This window comes from Erpetoichthys calabaricus, chromosome 12 (genome assembly GCF_900747795.2).
Source record: "Erpetoichthys calabaricus chromosome 12, fErpCal1.3, whole genome shotgun sequence".
In the NCBI taxonomy this organism is placed as follows: domain Eukaryota; kingdom Metazoa; phylum Chordata; class Cladistia; order Polypteriformes; family Polypteridae; genus Erpetoichthys; species Erpetoichthys calabaricus.
In genome coordinates, this window is record NC_041405.2 from 35265276 (window position 1) to 35283249 (window position 17974).

Genomic DNA, 17974 nt, shown 5'->3' on the forward strand with positions numbered 1-17974 from the left:
GCTCCACTGACAGACTGAGAAGATCGTTCCTCCCCCATACTATGTGACTCTTCAATTCCACCCGGGGGGTAAACGGTAACATTATACAAACTTATTGTCTGTTATACCTGCATTTTTATCACTCTTTAATTTAATTAAATTTTTTATTATTTATTATTTTTGCTGCTGGAGTATGTGAATTTCCCTTGGGATTAATAAAGTATCTATCTATCTATCTATCTCTCTATCTACCTACAAAATGTATGGCTGCCACAGGCCCTGACACACTTCTCTTCATTGATGATGGAACTGTTGATGGCAGCGTCACAATGAATTCTGAGGTGTATCGAAACATCTGATCTGCTCAAGTTCCAGTAAACGTCCCCAAATTCACTGGATGGTGCTTCGGCCTACAACATGATAACGATCCCAACATTCTGGAAAGGCAACACAGGAGTTTTACAAAGCGAAAAAATGAAAAGTTCTTGAACAGCAAAGCCAGTCTCCCGATTTAAATTAAATTAAAGAGGACATTCATTTGCTGAAGAGATAACTTAAAAGGAGAAGCCCCCAAAACAAGCAAGAGCTGATGATGGCTGCATTAGCGGCTTGGCAGAGCATCACCAGAGAAGATCCTCAGCACCTGCTAATGTCTATGAATCACAGACTTCAAGCAGTCACTGCATGCAAGGGATATTGTTCGGCCAATTCAAGTACTAAATATGATGACGTTAATAGACCTGCCATTGCTGTGTCCGAACATGATAGTGACCTGAGATGGGGGAACTATGTAGAGAAAGTGTCATTTGTACATGGCGTGACCAAAATGAATACAAATCCCCTTATATGAAAGTCTGCAATGTGCACTTTAATCATGTCTGAATTGTTTGGTATGTAATTTAAAACTGTGGAGCAGAGGGGTAAATCAAGGAAAAATGTCTTTGCCCTAAATATTATGAAGGACACTTTACATTTTATATATTTACTAGTCATTTAGCCTGTTACAATAACGGGTGCTAGAACAGTAGTGCATAAAGAGTAGTAGGAACAGTCTATATTAAATGGCAAGGGACTTTGACCTCATTCTTTTTGTTGGTCGTATTTTTCTTTGTCTTTCAGCCTTTCTTTTGTTGATGTTTACTTGCTGAGCTGACCGTTCTTCGTGGGCTGCCGCCGTGTATTGTGTGTCTTTAATTTTCTGTGACAGTAATACTGTCTTGTACGTCCGCTGGCTTGTACGTCCGTAATATATCTTTAATTTTCTCTGGCGGTAATACAGGCGTGCGCGTCGGTAATATGCCTTTAATCTCCTCTGACAGTAATACTGGCTTGTATGTGGCTGTAATATGCGTCACTGTATTGTGTACCTTTAATTTCCTCTCGCAGTAATACTGGTTTGTATTTCCGTAAAATGCCTGCAACTTTCTCTGACAGTAATATCGCACATCACACCGTGCCCCGCACATGCGCACTTCACCAGAAGACACCCACACATGGACACCTGGATGCACAAAGGGATTTTATTAAAGAGGATGGATGTTAGCAGATTGCTGGCCAACCACAAGCGTTATCTGGTAGGTAACCACCCATACAATCAGATTGTGACACAGACTACGAATGCCGTGAATGTAATTACCCCGATCTACATGCTGTCAAATAAACGAACCACACGCCGTGGCGCAACGTTAGGGGCATCGCCTCTGGCGCTGACGTCCGAGGTTCGATTCCCGAGAGGGAGTGCAGTGGAGTATGTACACCTGATGAGCCCAGAATGAGGGCGAAACACGTGTCGCGTACTCTTTACAAACCTTTCTATGATCTGCTCCTCACAAACTGAGGGCACCGTGGCAGATGTTAGCAGATTGCCTGGTAGGTAACCACCCATACAATCAGATTGTGACACAGTCTACGAATGCCGTGAATATATATATATATGTACACTGTATATACATACACACACACGCACTTATTTTTTTCTTTCTAAACCTTTACCTACTCACTACCTGTATGCCCACACCCAGCATAAAATGCTTTTAAAATTGGGAAAACCTGCTTGAATATATACACAATTAACGACTCTTAATATATTCGGCCAATTCAAGGTGAACTTTATTATGCTATCTGATTGTCTAACTGGATGACATTGAGAAATGTGTCTGTTTATGTGCCTAGCAAGCAAATGACAAAAATAGGTGATGATTAACACAGCAAAATATACAAAGTCAGCTGCAGTAGCATCACCTGCACCTGCATACAAGACACATGGAAATGTACGTCCCCTTTAGGGGGGTGTGGTGGTGCACTTGTTTGTGCTTCCTCCTGACATATCCAGGGCTCTGAGATCGATTCCCACACTCAGCCTTGGTCTGTGTAGTGTTTGCTGCCCACATCCTTAAAGACATGCACGGTAGATTAAATGGCCATTCTAACCATGCAGGTTGTATATGCGATCTGGTCCAGTGATGGCGTTTCAGGGTAGGACTCGATCTCAGATCAGATCAAGCATGTTTGAGAATGTTATTTACATTCTTCTATCATCAAAGTACTTTAATCCAGCTCTAAGATTTTTCTGAATTTATTATTCCTATTCAGGTCTGTTGATGTAGCTAATCCGCTTAAGTCGAGAGTCAGACTGTCAAATGATCTCTCACATCACAGTGGTGGACTCCACAGTTCCCAGAATGAAGGCAGTAGAACATCTGTCAAAGATAATCATGTCAGTTCCACCTCCTCTAAAATCAACTCTGTTTAGACAGGCGGCCAGGCTTAAGACTTTTTGAAGATCTTTTCACTGAATAAACAATTCAAGTGTCACAACATATCATCTTAAACATTTTTGGTGAAACTGAACAAAATGGTTACCAAATCTTCACTTGTTGAGACTTACATGGATTAAGAACGCATGTTAAGTGCAGGGCCCAAAAGATTTTGTGGAAGTCGAGAGGACATTAAAGACGATGAACAACCCAGACACCCACCGACGCATGTCAAAAAAAAACAAGAAGATTGTGCTAAATGTCCAAGAAATTGTTTAAAATAATCAGCAACTCAGAATGATGGCAGAAATGGCCCACATCAATAAAGAGCTTGTCAGGCAAATTTTGAACAGCAGTCAGAACACGACACGCCAAAAGTTGGTGCCAAAGTAGTCCCAAGGCCTCTGACCCACCCAACCAAAAAGAAAATTACAAGCGAATTTGTGTCGACGTTTTTGTGTAAATTGAAGCTAACTAGAAAAATCAGACACTTGCATCTTCCAATACAATATGGAGAACGAAACAACAGTCAATACGCTGGAAAGCACCATCAACACCATGGATGAAGAGAGCATGACAAAAGCAAATGCAGATTCAAGGTCATTTTCGTTGTTTTCTTTTACATTAAGGGTGTTGTTTTTTTATTTTTGGAAATGCGAGTTCCAGATGCAAAAGTAAACCAACACTACAAACGGGGTCTGGTCATGAGGACAACACACCGGCCCACTTGGCGATGGCAGTGAAGGAGTATTTTGGCTGAAAAAAAATACATCGCTATGCATGAATGCCACAAGAACATGAGGTCCATGCAGTTTTCTTTTTTCCATATCCCTAAAGTCAAGTCTGCACTCAAAGGAACCCGCTTCGAGTCAGATACTGAAGTGAAGAAGAAAACAATGGAGCTTCTGAGACAACAAGACCGGAATACAGCAGTGCTTTGATGCAGGAGGGGAGTATACTGAAGGGGAAAGGAATTGAAATGCACATTTTCTTCATTAAAATTAAATTACAGTTCCAGTCTAGTTATTAGGCATGGCATGGGCAATTAGGCAGTGCCTACTGAAGCCAATTAAAATGTAAAATTAAAAAAGAAATTTCAACTACACCACGGGTCTCCAAGTCCAGTCCTGGAGGGCCCCAGTGGCTGCAGGTTTTCATTCTAACCTTTATCTAAATTAGTGACCTGTTTTAGCTGCTAATTTACTTGTTTTTTTTAAGATTTGGTCCCCTGAATTTATTCATCATTCCTCTGAATTGCTTCTTTTCTTTCCTTAAATGGCACCCAAACAGAAATGAATTGTGAAGTGAGGGAGTAGAAGAGTAGACCAACTAAGTCAGGGCCTCAAACTCCAACCAATTTCACTCCAACCATCTTCTTAATTTGGCGCCGATTCTTGTCGTTAATTAAAGCTGTGGCTTGTTGCTGCTCTCATTGTGCATTAGCAGACATTTCCAAAATTATATATTTTCTCTTTTCTAAGAGCACTGTTAAAATGATTTGGGGATCTGAGCAGATTAGAATTCCAGAGACCTTCACCTTTCTTTATTTTCAGGTATTGTATGATGGACACCAGTTGTTTTGGCTCATTTTGTATGTCATTATTGTTTGGCTGCTAATTAAGGAAAAAGAAATAAGAGGGTAGCATGGTGGCGTAGTTTTAGCGCTGCTGCCTCGCAGTAAGGAGACCTGGGTTCGCTTCCCGGGTCCTCCCTGCGTGGAGTTTGCATGTTCTCCCCGTGTCTGTGTCGGTTTCCTCCCACGGTCCAAAGACATGCAGGTTAGGTGCATTGGCGATCCTAAATTGTCCCTAGTGTGTGCTTGGTGTGTGTGCCCGGGGTTTGTTTCCTGCCTTGCACCCCGTGTTGGCTCCAGCAGACCCCCGTGACCCTGTAGTTATGTTATGTTAGGTAGAATGCCCAGAGGGGACTGGGTGGTCTCGTGGCCTGGAACCCCTGCAGATTTTATTTTTTTCTCCAGCCGTCTGGAGTTTTTTTTTGTTCTTTCTGTCCCCCCTGGCCATTGGACCTTACTCTTTTTCTATGTTAACTATCCATCCATCCATCCATTTTCCAACCCGCTGAATCCGAACACAGGGTCACGGGGGTCTGCTGGAGCCAATCCCAGCCAACACAGGGCACAAGGCAGGAACCAATCCCGGGCAGGGTGCCAACCCACCGCAGGACACACACAAACACATCCACACACCAGGGCCAATTTAGAATCGCCAATGCACCTAACCTGCATGTCTTTGGACTGTGGGAGGAAACCGGAGCGACCGGAGGAAACCCACACAGACACGGGGAGAACATGCAAACTCCACACAGGGAGGACCCGGGAAGCGAACCCAGGTCCCCAGGTCTCCCAACTGCGAGGCAGCAGCGCTACCCACTGCGCCACCGTGCCGCCCCTAATGTTGTCTTATTTTAATTTCTTATTTTGTCTTTTATTTTTATTTTCTTTTCTTCATTATGTAAAGCACTGAAAATGTGCTATATAAATAAATGTTGTTGTTGTAGTTAGGATATAGCGGGTTGGATAATGGATGGATGGATGGATGGATGGATGGATGGATGGATGGATGGAGTCTTTAAGAGCACGTCAATTAAAAATAATTCAAAAGAAGTTAATTAGCAGCAAAAACAGGTCACTATTTAAGAAAAGGGTTAGAATGAAATCTGCAGCCACTGGGGCCCTCCAGGACCGGAGTTGGGGACCCCTGAACTACACTCTGGACATTTTCTCTGTAAGAGTTTTCCTCCAGTAAGGAGTAATTAATCTGATCAAGAGCCATAGCTTACATCAAGCCAGCCATGGAGATAATGGGAAAAAGTCCAAGAGATTCAATTAGCCATGTTGCACTGTCAGTTGTCATTATGGCCCATGTGACAACCTTCATTAGTTTGAAGGCCTGGCTCAAAGTCCTCTCCTGCTGACTCTGTGTACTTCACATCACCGGCCAAGAGTAAGGCCATCCAGTGTGTTTGTTATTTAATTAGCAGGACAGAGTGCTCTTTGTGTGACTCATAACCAATGAAATCATCCGAAGCAGGACTGCACGTTTTGTAAGCCGCTATTCATTTTATTACCCCATTTAGAACTGTGTTTTTTCAGTGAAAGTACTGAATGAAAGAGTTACACATGTGAGATACAAGATGATGGGGGGGAGATGACGCCTTATTAGGAGAAGTGTTAAAATGTTTCAATTTTGGTCTATGGGGAGGACTAAAGGGTTAATTATGCTTCCTGAAAACCGAGCCGTCCTGTAAAATTCCGAGAAACTCTAAAGGAATACGAGAAAAAAGACTTTCCTATTCTGGGAATGGGTGGCTGTAAGCAGGCATCACTCTTAAAGAAACAGCGGCAGAGGTGAAGAGTGTAAAATTGACAGCCGGCTTAAATAGCAGGGGAAAATAAAATGTCACAACTCTTTGATCATCAGCCAAAATTGATTTCCAAGGAACTGAATGAAGAACACATCAGATTGTTCCTCATGACTGGTTTTGAAGTGCAGCACAAGTTCACACAGCTGGCCTCAAGATACAAACCTGAGCATACCAGGAAAATGAAATGATATATGGTGGGAGATGGGGGAGTTTGGAGGGTACGACGGAATAGGAGACACTCTGTGTGATGCGGCTGGGAAGTAATCTAAACGCCACACAATCAAATGAGTTTACACCTCACACAATAAGAAACCGCTAACTGCCAGGATTGACTCACCAGTCTCTCCCCGAGGCTGCCAACGCCTGATTTCTCAGATGACAGCTGTTCACAGCTTACAGCGGCTCAGTCTGCTGATGTGGGCTTACTTAGTGACACTTAGCCATGATACACAGCACTAGCACACTGGGCATCCAGTAACGACAATGACAATAGAAAACCACTGTAATGGTGAAACAACCTGCCCAGTGCATCTAGGACAGTGAATGTATCTCCAGATTCAAAAAGAGCAAAAACCCGACATATCTTCTGTGGACCTACAACACCTTCTTCTAATCTCTGCCACCATGTAGTCCTTCGTGTAAGTTTGTGCTTTGCATTGCTATTGGCAACAGCATTAAGCACTTGTGATGGTGCCACATGTCTTCAGATAAGCTCTCCATTTCCCATATGCATGTATCCAATTCAGGGCCACTGACCTTTATATAACCTGCTCATTCGGTTCAGTATTGTGGGGAGCTTGTCTCCAAGTAAGCAGAACTGGAAATCTAACGTAGGCATGGGAAGAACATGCCAGCGCCACACAGGCAGTGAATAAGCCGGAGATTCAAACCTGACCCTGTGATTCAGCAACCACTCACTACTCACCCACCAAGTCACTTCCCTTAATATACAGTAAATGTGCCTCTTAAATACATTTGAAACAAACAGGACTGGGGAATCTGAGAGTTTTTTACTTTTTATGAAATGAAACATGAATAAACTACTTTGATTTGTATACTCCAACCATAAATTCGCAATGGCTAAAAACTGTTATTCCCATACTGCCGATATACAGTGCATCCGGAAAGTATTCACAGCGCATCACTTTTTCCACATTTTGTTATGTTACAGCCTTATTCCAAAATTGATTAAATTCATTTTTTTCCTCAGAATTCTACACACAACACCCCATAATGACAATGGGAAAAAAGTTTACTTGAGGTTTTTGCAAATTTATTAAAAATAAAAAAACTGAGAAATCCCATGTACATAAGTATTCACAGCCTTTGCTCAATACTTTGTCGATGCACCTTTGGCAGCAATTACAGCCTCAAGTCTTTTTCAATATGATGCCACAAGCTTGGCACACCTATCCTTGGCCAGTTTCGCCCGTTCCTCTTTGCAGCACCTCTCAAGCTCCATCAGGTTGGATGGGAAGCGTCGGTGCACAGCCATTTTAAGATCTCTCCAGAGATGTTCGATCGGATTCAAGTCTGGGCTCTGGCTGGGCCACTCAAGGACATTCACAGAGTTGTCCTGAAGCCACTCCGTTGATATCTTGGCTGTGTGCTTAGGGTCGTTGTCCTGCTGAAAGATGAACCGTCGCCCCAGTCTGAGGGCAAGAGCGCTCTGGAGCAGGTTTTCATCCAGGATGTCTCTGTACATTGCTGCAGTCATCTTTCCCTTTATCCTGACTAGTCTCCCAGTCCCTGCCGCTGAAAAACATCCCCACAGCATGATGCTGCCACCACCATGCTTCACTGTAGGGTTGGTATTGGCCTGGTGATGAGCGGTGCCTGGTTTCCTCCAAACGTGACGCCTGGCATTCACACCAAAGAGTTCAATCTTTGTCTCATCAGACCAGAGAATTTTCTTTCTCATGGTCTGAGAGTCCTTCAGGTGCCTTTTGGCAAACTCCAGGCGGGCTGCCATGTGCCTTTTACTAAGGAGTGGCTTCCGTCTGGACACTCTACCATACAGGCCTGATTGGTGGATTGCTGCAGAGATGGTTGTCCTTCTGGAAGGTTCTCCTCTCTCCACAGAGGACCTCTGGAGCTCTGACAGAGTGACCATTGGGTTCTTGGCCACCTCCTTGACTAAGGCCCTTCTCCCCCGATCGCTCAGTTTAGATGGCCGGCCAGCTCTAGGAAGAGTCCTGGTGGTTTCGAACTTCTTCCACTTACGGATGATGGAGGCCACTGTGCTCATTGGGACCTTCAAAGCAGCAGAAATTTTTCTGGAACCTTCCCCAAATTTGTGCCTCGAGACAATCCTGTCTCGGAGGTCTACAGACAATTCCTACGACTTCATGCTTGGTTTGTGCTCTGACGTGAACTGTCAACTGTGGGACCTTATATAGACAGGTGTGTGCCGTTCCAAATCATGTCCAATCAACTGAATTTACCACAGGTGGACTCCAATTAAGCTGCAGAAACATCTCAAGGATGATCAGGGGAAACAGGATGCACCGGAGCTCAATTTTGAGCTTCATGGCAAAGGCTGTGAATACTTATGTACATGTGCTTTCTCAATTGTTTTATTTTTAATAAATTTGCAAAAATCTCAAGTAAACTTTTTTCACGTTGTCATTATGGGGTGTTGTGTGTAGAATTCTGAGGATAAAAATGAATTTAATCCATTTTGGAATAAGGCTGTAACGTAACAAAATGTGGAAAAAGTGATGTGCTGTGAATACTTTCTGGATGCACTGTATGTGAATATTATTTATCAACGTGTATGGAAAAAGAAAAAAAACAAAAACAATCTGATAGTAATTCAAATGATATATCGACATGATATGATGAGCAAAGGGAAGCACGGCGGTGCAGTGGTAGCACTGGTGCCTCGCAGTAAGGAGATTAGGCTTCACACCCTCGGCCCTCCCCGTGTGGTGGAGTTTGCATGGGTTTTCTTCCACAGTGCAGAGTCATGAAGGTTAGATGGATCGGTGATGCTACATTAGTGTCTGTGTGTGTGCGATGGACTGGCACCCTGTCCAGGGGCTGTTTCTGCCTTGTGTCCTGTGCTGGCTGCCATAGGCTCCACTTGCCCTGAAACTCTGCTCAGGATGAAGCAGGTTTGAAAATGGATGGGATAGTCACTGTTGACAGGTGGATAATGAGAAAAATAACTTTTGTGTCTATCAGACATACATGACAAAATGTTAACGTATGGAACAGAAATTCATTACTGTAATTGCAAATCAATTAATATCATAACAAAGAAAAAGGTTACACTTGAGTTTTCTGTAAACACGCATATCAAGTTCAACTGCATGTTAAGTGCCGAACCATTAAAGGTTCCCCTGAACCGCAGCAGTGCTCAGTCTGAAGTGGTTTTTCTAAACAAATAAATGGAATGGAAATCTATTCACTGCCAAGACAAATTTTGAATAGACTGTTCTTTGCCAAACAGAGTAGAAACAAAGTGCGGAGGGAGAGAATAAAGTGCTCTTCTCAAACACTAGACCATAAATAATGTTTGTTTGAATCATGTAAGCAGTATGTCTTCATTAACATTTTGCTTTTAATCAACAGATCAAATTCTGGTTTCTGTTTCTCAGTCATATACAAACATTCTGCTTAATATTAATAGAATCATTACTAATATATACTGTACATTTCAGAAAAAGCAAGAGATTCAACTAAATCAGACTAAAGTGCTAAAATCATCATCATCATCATCATCATAATGAAAAAACAACAAACAAAAATACTGTGCACCTGAAGTCATGGCTGTCCCGTCAGTCCCACGATGACTCTGTCCATTCATTTGTCCACCTCTTACACCTGTGTTGTCCTCTGGTGGATCAGCAGCCCAATTCAGTAAAGGTTGAACCTGGAGGCATGAAGAAAAGGGGAATTGCTTCCCTGGAGCAGTAGGTTGGTGACAAAAAGGATATCTTGCTACTCTCTTCTTGTTGATAGGTCTGTTTTGGTTTGAAGTGACATACTCTTTCGATGTCAGACCGTCTACAAAAAGTGTGCTTCCAAGCAAGTGTCTTGAACTGACAATGTGGAACGGAGCAGGCCTTGAGAGAATGTTTCAAGTGGAACTTCTGTTTCTTCAGGCCACCATGAGGTTGAGATCACCATACAGGACCAGCTGGAGAATCCGAGACTCCCCCGTGCAGATGACATGCCTGGTCCAGCAGGAGGCACAGCTGAGCAGCACGGGCTCAATGCTGGTTGATGAGCAGCATTCCAGAATTTTAGGCAGCGGATGTGGCACACTTGTAGGACATGTATTTGCTATAAGTAGGGAGTCCAAGACTTGGATCCATACAGGAGAGTTGATATACACATGGTTTGAAAAACCACAACCTTGGTTATTAAGCAGAAAATCTTTTTAGAGAACAGACAATTGTAGAGGCAGCCGAAAGCTGACGTGGCTTGATGGTAGGAGTATGCAATCTTCTCAATCCTCAATCACAGAAGCATCACTAGGGATTATACCTCCAAGGTACAGTAAGGATTGAGCGTTTCCCAATGCTTGATGTGCTTTTGGAGGATCTGTGTGCTTTAAGGCAGTCTGAATGGTTAGAGTCTTGGAGGTGGATGGAAGGAACAGTCAGCACAATAAAGTTGTTCATATCAGTGGTAGTGAGGGTCCGCAATCCTCAAACTTGCTGCTTCACTTCCGGTTGGGATTCCACATGGCAAGCCATGTGCAGGACGATGAGGGATGGCAGGAATTTGCACCCTTTGTAAGAAGAGGGGGTGGGGGGTTTGCCTTGTTGCCATGAGTGGCCCTACAGAAGTACGCAACTCCCGATGGTATTGCTCAGTGGATCGGTGATCATCCAAACCATTCTGCAATGTTAAGGTGCAATGGAGGGGCAAAAGACAAGAATCAAAGTGTAAATATCAGCGTTCAGATTTGAGTGGTCCTGGTTACAGGGAGGAAATAAGGTTTTCATAAATTCTATAACTGTAGATACTTTCAATATATACAAAAACCAAAAAAGTTCTGTGCAAAAGTTTAAGTACTTCAGATAGTTCACCAAATTTATCTTAGGTTATTTTATGACTTCTGGATTAGTATGTCATTAGGAAAGAGAATATTTGAGCCCTAAATACTCCTCTTGCAAAAAAGTGAAGCAATACAATATTTGAATGTCCTTAAAGAAAGAAGCTGACATAGTAATGGACCACTTTTCTGTTAAAAAAAAAAAAATATATATATATATATATATACTGTATATACTTTTATAGACATAAATAAGTTTGCTTTATTAATCAAATGTAACAAACACTGACAGGAACTAATGATTTGTGACATCATGTGCAGGATGAATCAAAGTGATTAACTGAAACAAAAATGGCCGTGTACAGGGACTAAAATGTAGCAACAGACAAGCAGACTAAAACATGTGCAAGAAATGACCGTTAACCAAGGAGGGCAAGAGGAAGATGAAATCATATACCACAATCTTTATTATACAGTATAACAATGTAATGAAAAGACTTCACTATGGTGCAAGAACCTAAACTAGGAAGTGCATTGGTTTAAATTATGTTTCTTATCTATGCAAAATACTCTCCTCCTTCTAGTTCTTCCCACCGATGATAGATAGATAGATAGATAGATAGATAGATAGATAGATAGATACTTTATTAATCCCAAGGGGAAATTCACATACTCCAGCAGCAGCATACTGATAAAGATAATATTAAAGAGTGATAACAATGCAGGTATACTGTACAGACAATAACTTTGTATAATGTTAATGTTTACCCCCCCGGGTGGAACTGAAGAGTCGCATAGTGTGAGGGAGGAACGATCTCTTCAGTCTGTCAGTGGAGCAGGACAGTGACAGCAGTCTGTTGCTGAAGCTGCTCCTCTGTCTAGAGATGACACTGTTTAGTGGATGCAGTGGATTCTCCATAATTGACAGGAGCCTGCTCAGCGCCCGTCGCTCTGCCACAGAAGTCAAACTGTCCAGCTCCATGCCAACAATAGAGCCTGCCTTCCTCACCAGTTTGTCCAGGCGTGAGGCATCCTTCTTCTTTATGCTGCCTCCCCAGCACACCACCACGTAGAAGAGGGCGCTCGCCACAAACGTCTGATAGAACATCTGCAGCATCTTATTGCAGATGTTGAAGGACGCCAGTCTTCTAAGGAAGTATAGCATATATTATCTAATCTCAATGCCCACCATTATCTAATATCCATCACCTGACTGAAACTGGCCATCATTACTTCATATTCTGTGCAGGTGTCCAAAACTTATTTACTGATCATTTCCCACTGTTAGAGTCAAGGCTAGGAGGACCCACACATGTGATAATGTTTTCTTAAGTATTCTAATATCATACAATGTCCTTGGCTTATTATCACCTCATGCCAGTGTCAGAACAAGCAGGCAAACAAGCCTTTAATAATTAACTCTTATATAACCAACTGCTAGCTAATGCAACACATTTTTCTTTAACTTAGATTGAGAATGCACTGATACATAAATTTTAATTCTCTATACAAGCAGCTTATCCAATACTAATGCAGTCTAATCAATACCACACGTTAATCAATTAGGCTAATTCCACAAAAGGGGAGGCTATGGTAGATGTGACACTATGCATAAACAGAGTATTGTGGAAACACACAAGGTGGTCATTCTGCAGCATCAAGGTTTCTCCTGGACAGAATTGTGTTTGCACATGTGCTGTACAAGCACTTCTTCAGAAGCACACATAAACAGGCAAAAATGTAACAGTCACAGAAAATAAACGAATACATCAAGAACTGTTCCCTTTGAAATCAGAAGACCAGAATTGCCATCAACACACAACTGGCAAAAACCACTGGGACCCTGGTACACCCATCTGCAGTTCAGAGAAGTCTTGTAACAAGGAGGAACTGACACCAAAAATACATTAGTCTAACAGGAACATAAAGATAAATGATGAACCTGAAAACACAGTGACTGGGGTGTAGGAAAATGGCAGCAGGTGTTCTCAACTGATGAGTCAAAACTTGAAATTTGTGGCTCTAATAGAAGGAAGTTGTCAACAGAAGAGCTGGAGAATGATACATGCATGGATATCTGCGGCCAACACTGAGGCCTGGAGATTCCTTGCATGTTTTGAAATGCATTTCCACAAATTTTGTAAATTTGATCAGTAAGGGTTCTTACCCATCATTCAATATCGACAAGGATCTGATCAGTCTCAAATTCATTCTGCAATGTGACAGTAAGCTCAAATCCTGCTAAAGCTGGTATGGCCACTAAGGATCCCCAACCTCAACGTCATCAAGCCAGTCTGTGATAACAAGTAGGAAAGCCAAAGATGGCAGTGGAACTGTGGCAGGAAACGAGAGACCAAACAAGAACCTTCAGCAACTGCAAGACGCTAAACTGAAAAGAAGGCAAAGTATGGGAAGATCAACTATTATTTTCATTTTTTTCCTCTGTGCGGCACTTTTTAGGGTTTTTTTAAGTTTATGAATTATAAAAACTATTCACTGCATTATTTTTTAAAGTGTTTTAAGAATTTCCCATAGTCCTATATATACATATACACTTACAAACACATACCTATATATATATATATAATACCTAGACAGATTATATATATACTAGTCATTTAGCCCGTTACAATAATGGGCGCTAGAACAGTAGCGCATAAACATTAGTAGGAACAGTCTATATTAAATGGCAAGGGACTTTGACCTCATTCTTTTTGTTGGTCGTATTTTTCTTTCTTTCAGCCTTTCTTTTGTTGACGTTTACTTGCTGAGCTGACTGTTCTTCGTGGGCTGCCGCCATGTATTGTGTGTCTTTAATTTTCTGTGACAGTACTACTGTCTTGTACGTCCGCTGGCTTGTACGTTTGTAATATACCTTTAATTTTCTCTGGCGGTAATACAGGCGTGTGCGTCGGTAATATGCCTTTAATCTCCTCTGACAGTAATACTGGCTTGTATGTGGCTGTAATATGCGTCACTGTATTGTGTACCTTTAATTTCCTCTCGCAGTAATACTGGTTTGTATTTCCGTAAAACGCCTCTAACTTTCTCTGACAATAATATCGCGCATCGCACCGTGCCCCGCGCATGCGCACTTCACCAGAAGACACACACACAGGAATTTTATTAAAGAGGATATATATATATATATATATATATATATATATATATATATATATATATATACACACATACATACAGTATCTCACAAAAGTGAGTACACCCCTGACATTTTTGTAAATATTTTTTATTTTATATTTATTACATCCACCAGCTCCGTGATGTCGTCATGGAGGAGTGGAAGAGGATTCCAGTGACAACCTGTGAAGCTCTAGTGAACTCCATGCCCAAGAGAGTTAAGGCAGTGCTGGAAAATAATGGTGGGCACACAAAAGATGGACACTTTGGGCACAATTTGGACATTTTTCACTTAGGGGTGTACTCACTTTTGTTGCCAGCGGTTTAGACATTAATGGCTGTGTGTCGAGTTATTTTGAGGGTACAGCAAATTTACACTGTGATACAAGCTGTACACTGACGACTTTACATCGTATCAAAGTGTCATATCTTCAGTGTTGTCCCATGAAAAGATATAATAAAATATTTACAAAAATGTCGGGGATGTACTCACTTTTGTGAGATATATATGATATATACATAGGTATAAGTGAAAGTACAGTTTGTATATTTGTAGCTAGAAATCCACAAAGTGAGAAAATTAATAATGTATCTTGAAATAGTCTTATTCCTGAGTTTGACATCTATCATTTGTTATAATCAGAGGAAAATTATTAGATATACAGGAATCAAAAGCAATACACAGCAAGGAGAGGTCAGGTGGGTGTAAGAAAGGTGGATCAGTAAGGTGGGGTTTGGAGGGTGTTGGTCTTAAAATCTTTTTTTTTATTATTGGGATGTTCTTTTTTAAGCATGCATATACTGGGTTCATGCCCAAGTGTCTTGTTAATGGTGTTTTCATTTGGTAGCCACGATTCAGCCAGCTCTCTGGCACTCTTAGTTTTTACCCTGAATCTTACTTGCATCATGTCCCAGTTAAACATGTGCCTGGTTGAACTGGTACGTGCAGATCTCCTTCAGACAACACTGCAAAGTTCCTGTATACATGTTGAAAGTGTTTTAGATGTCTGTCCTACATATTCAGCTGGGCATGCACTACCTGGTATACTGTGTACTGCATTTTGTGTCTCTGCTGCAGATTTTTGGCATTAAAACTCCTCTCCTCAGAGTGTTTCCCAGTTTATGAGCTACTTAATACCTAATCTGGAGAGAATGCACACTGTGGTGTCTGATACTGTTTGATAAATATTTTGGTATGCGATTCATTTTCTCTCTTTGTGGATACAAATATATAGATATACAGTACACATTTATATCTATGTACAGAGTGAGTCAAAATTATGTTAACACTAATGGTACTGCTATGTACTGTATATATTTATATACAATTTTTGTAGACAATTTATTTGCCACATATGGCACATGTGTTGAACATGATGGCGAACAGGTTGATACATTCCTGTAAATCATCTTGCACATATCAAGTATGTTTTGTGAATAAATTGTTTCTGCTATTCAAATTTTATATGAATGTGAGAGGAGGAGTCGGAATAAGTGCTCCACCTCTGAAGAAACAGAAAAATCGCTTAGCCGCTAATAATACAAGCGAGGCCAGCATGCTAGCAAAACAAAAGCTCAGAAGAAAGACAAAGTTGCTTAGCTCCCAACATTTGCAAAACGGTATCCCTTTTACTTTTTCTCCTGCTGCTAATACACAAGCGAGGCGAGCACGTCGGCAAAACAAATCCTCCTAGGAGCAAAATGCCCAGAGTAGTTCCTTTCAATTTCACAACATCTCTACATTTCAGTTTTTTTTCCCCTGACAATTTCAATACTTTCTAGGACCCCGGACTCTTTACAGCACAGGCGTACAGTTAGTATGCATGTGCATATACAGTGGGTACGGAAAGTATTCAGACCCCCTTCAATTTTTCACTATTTGTCATATTGCAGCCATTTGCTAAAATCATTTAAATTAATTTTTTCCCTCATTAATGTACACACAGCACCCCATATTGACAGACAAAAAAAAGAAAAACAGAAATATCACATGGACCTAAGTATTCAGACCCTTTGCTCAGTATTTAGTAGAAGTACCCTTTTGAGCTAATACAGCCATGAGTCTTCTTGGGAAAGATGCAACAAGTTTTTCACACCTGGATTTGGGGATCCTCTGCCATTCCTCCTTGCAGATCCTCTCCAGTTCTGTCAGGTTGGATGGTAAACGTTGGTGGACAGCCATTTTTAGGTCTCTCCAGAGATACTCAATTGGGTTTAAGTCAGGGCTCTGGCTGGGCCATTCAAGAACAGTCACAGAGTTGTTGTGAAGCCACTCCTTCGTTATTTTAGCTGTGTGCTTAGGGTCATTGTCTTGTTGGAAGGTAAACCTTCGGCCCAGTCTGAGGTCCTTGGCACTCTGGAGAAGGCTTTTGTCCAGGATATCCCTGTACTTGGCCGCATTCATCTTTCCCTCGATTGCAACCAGTCGTCCTGTCCCTGCAGCTGAAAAACACCCCCACGGCATGATGCTGCCACCGCCATGCTTCACTGTGGGGACTGTATTGGACAAGTGATGAGCAGTGCCTGGCTGTCTCCACACATACCGCTTAGAATTAAGGCCAAAAAGTTCTATCTTGGTCTCATCAGACGACAGAATCTTATTTCTCACCATCTCAGAGTCCTTCAGGTGTCTTTTAGCAAACTCCATGCGGGCTGTCATGTGTCTTGCACTGAGGTATGTGTGGAGACAACCAGGCACTGCTCATCACTTGTCCAATACAGTCCCCACAGTGAAGCATGGCGGTGGCAGCATCATGCCGTGGGGGTGTTTTTCAGCTGCAGGGACAGGACGACTGGTTGCAATCGAGGGAAAGATGAATGCGGCCAAGTACAGGGATATCCTGGACAAAAATCTTCTCCAGAGTGCTAAGGACCTCAGACTGGGCCGAAGGTTTACCTTCCAACAAGACAATGACCCTAAGCACACAGCTAAAATAACGAAGGAGTGGCTTCACAACAACTCCGTGACTGTTCTTGAATGGCCCAGCCAGAGCCCTGACTTAAACCCAATTGAGCATCTCTGGAGAGACCTAAAAATGGCTGTCCACCAACGTTTACCATCCAACCTGACAGAACTGGAGAGGATCTGCAAGGAGGAATGGCAGAGGATCCCCAAATCCAGGTGTGAAAAACTTGTTGCATCTTTCCCAAGAAGACTCATGGCTGTATTAGCTCAAAAGGGTGCTTCTACTAAATACTGAGCAAAGGGTCTGAACACTTAGGACCATGTGATATTTCAGTTTTTCTTTTTTTAATAAATCTGCATCAATTTCAAAAATTCTTTTTTTTTGTCTGTCAATATGGGGTGCTGTGTGTACATTAATGAGGGAAAAAATTAATTTAAATGATTTTAGCAAATGGCTGCAATATGACAAAGAGTGAAAAATTGAAGGGGGTCTGAATACTTTCCGTACCCACTGTATAGTATATACAGTATGAATGAGTGTATGATATTAGATGGTGATTGCATATTTTTATATTTAAATAAAATCATACAGGCCAGTTTTAGAAACCATGCACCACAGCATCTTGAAACATGCTGCACAGAAACAGCAATACAAATTTTCTCTGAATCAAGACTTAAACTAATTTAGAAGTGGAAAATGCATTAAAATGTACTTATGGGCATTTAGCATTTACCCTGAAAATGTTTTAAGGTGAAACTGGAGCCCTCTTCTCCCTTACACTGTCAGTTAAAACAGTCAAACAA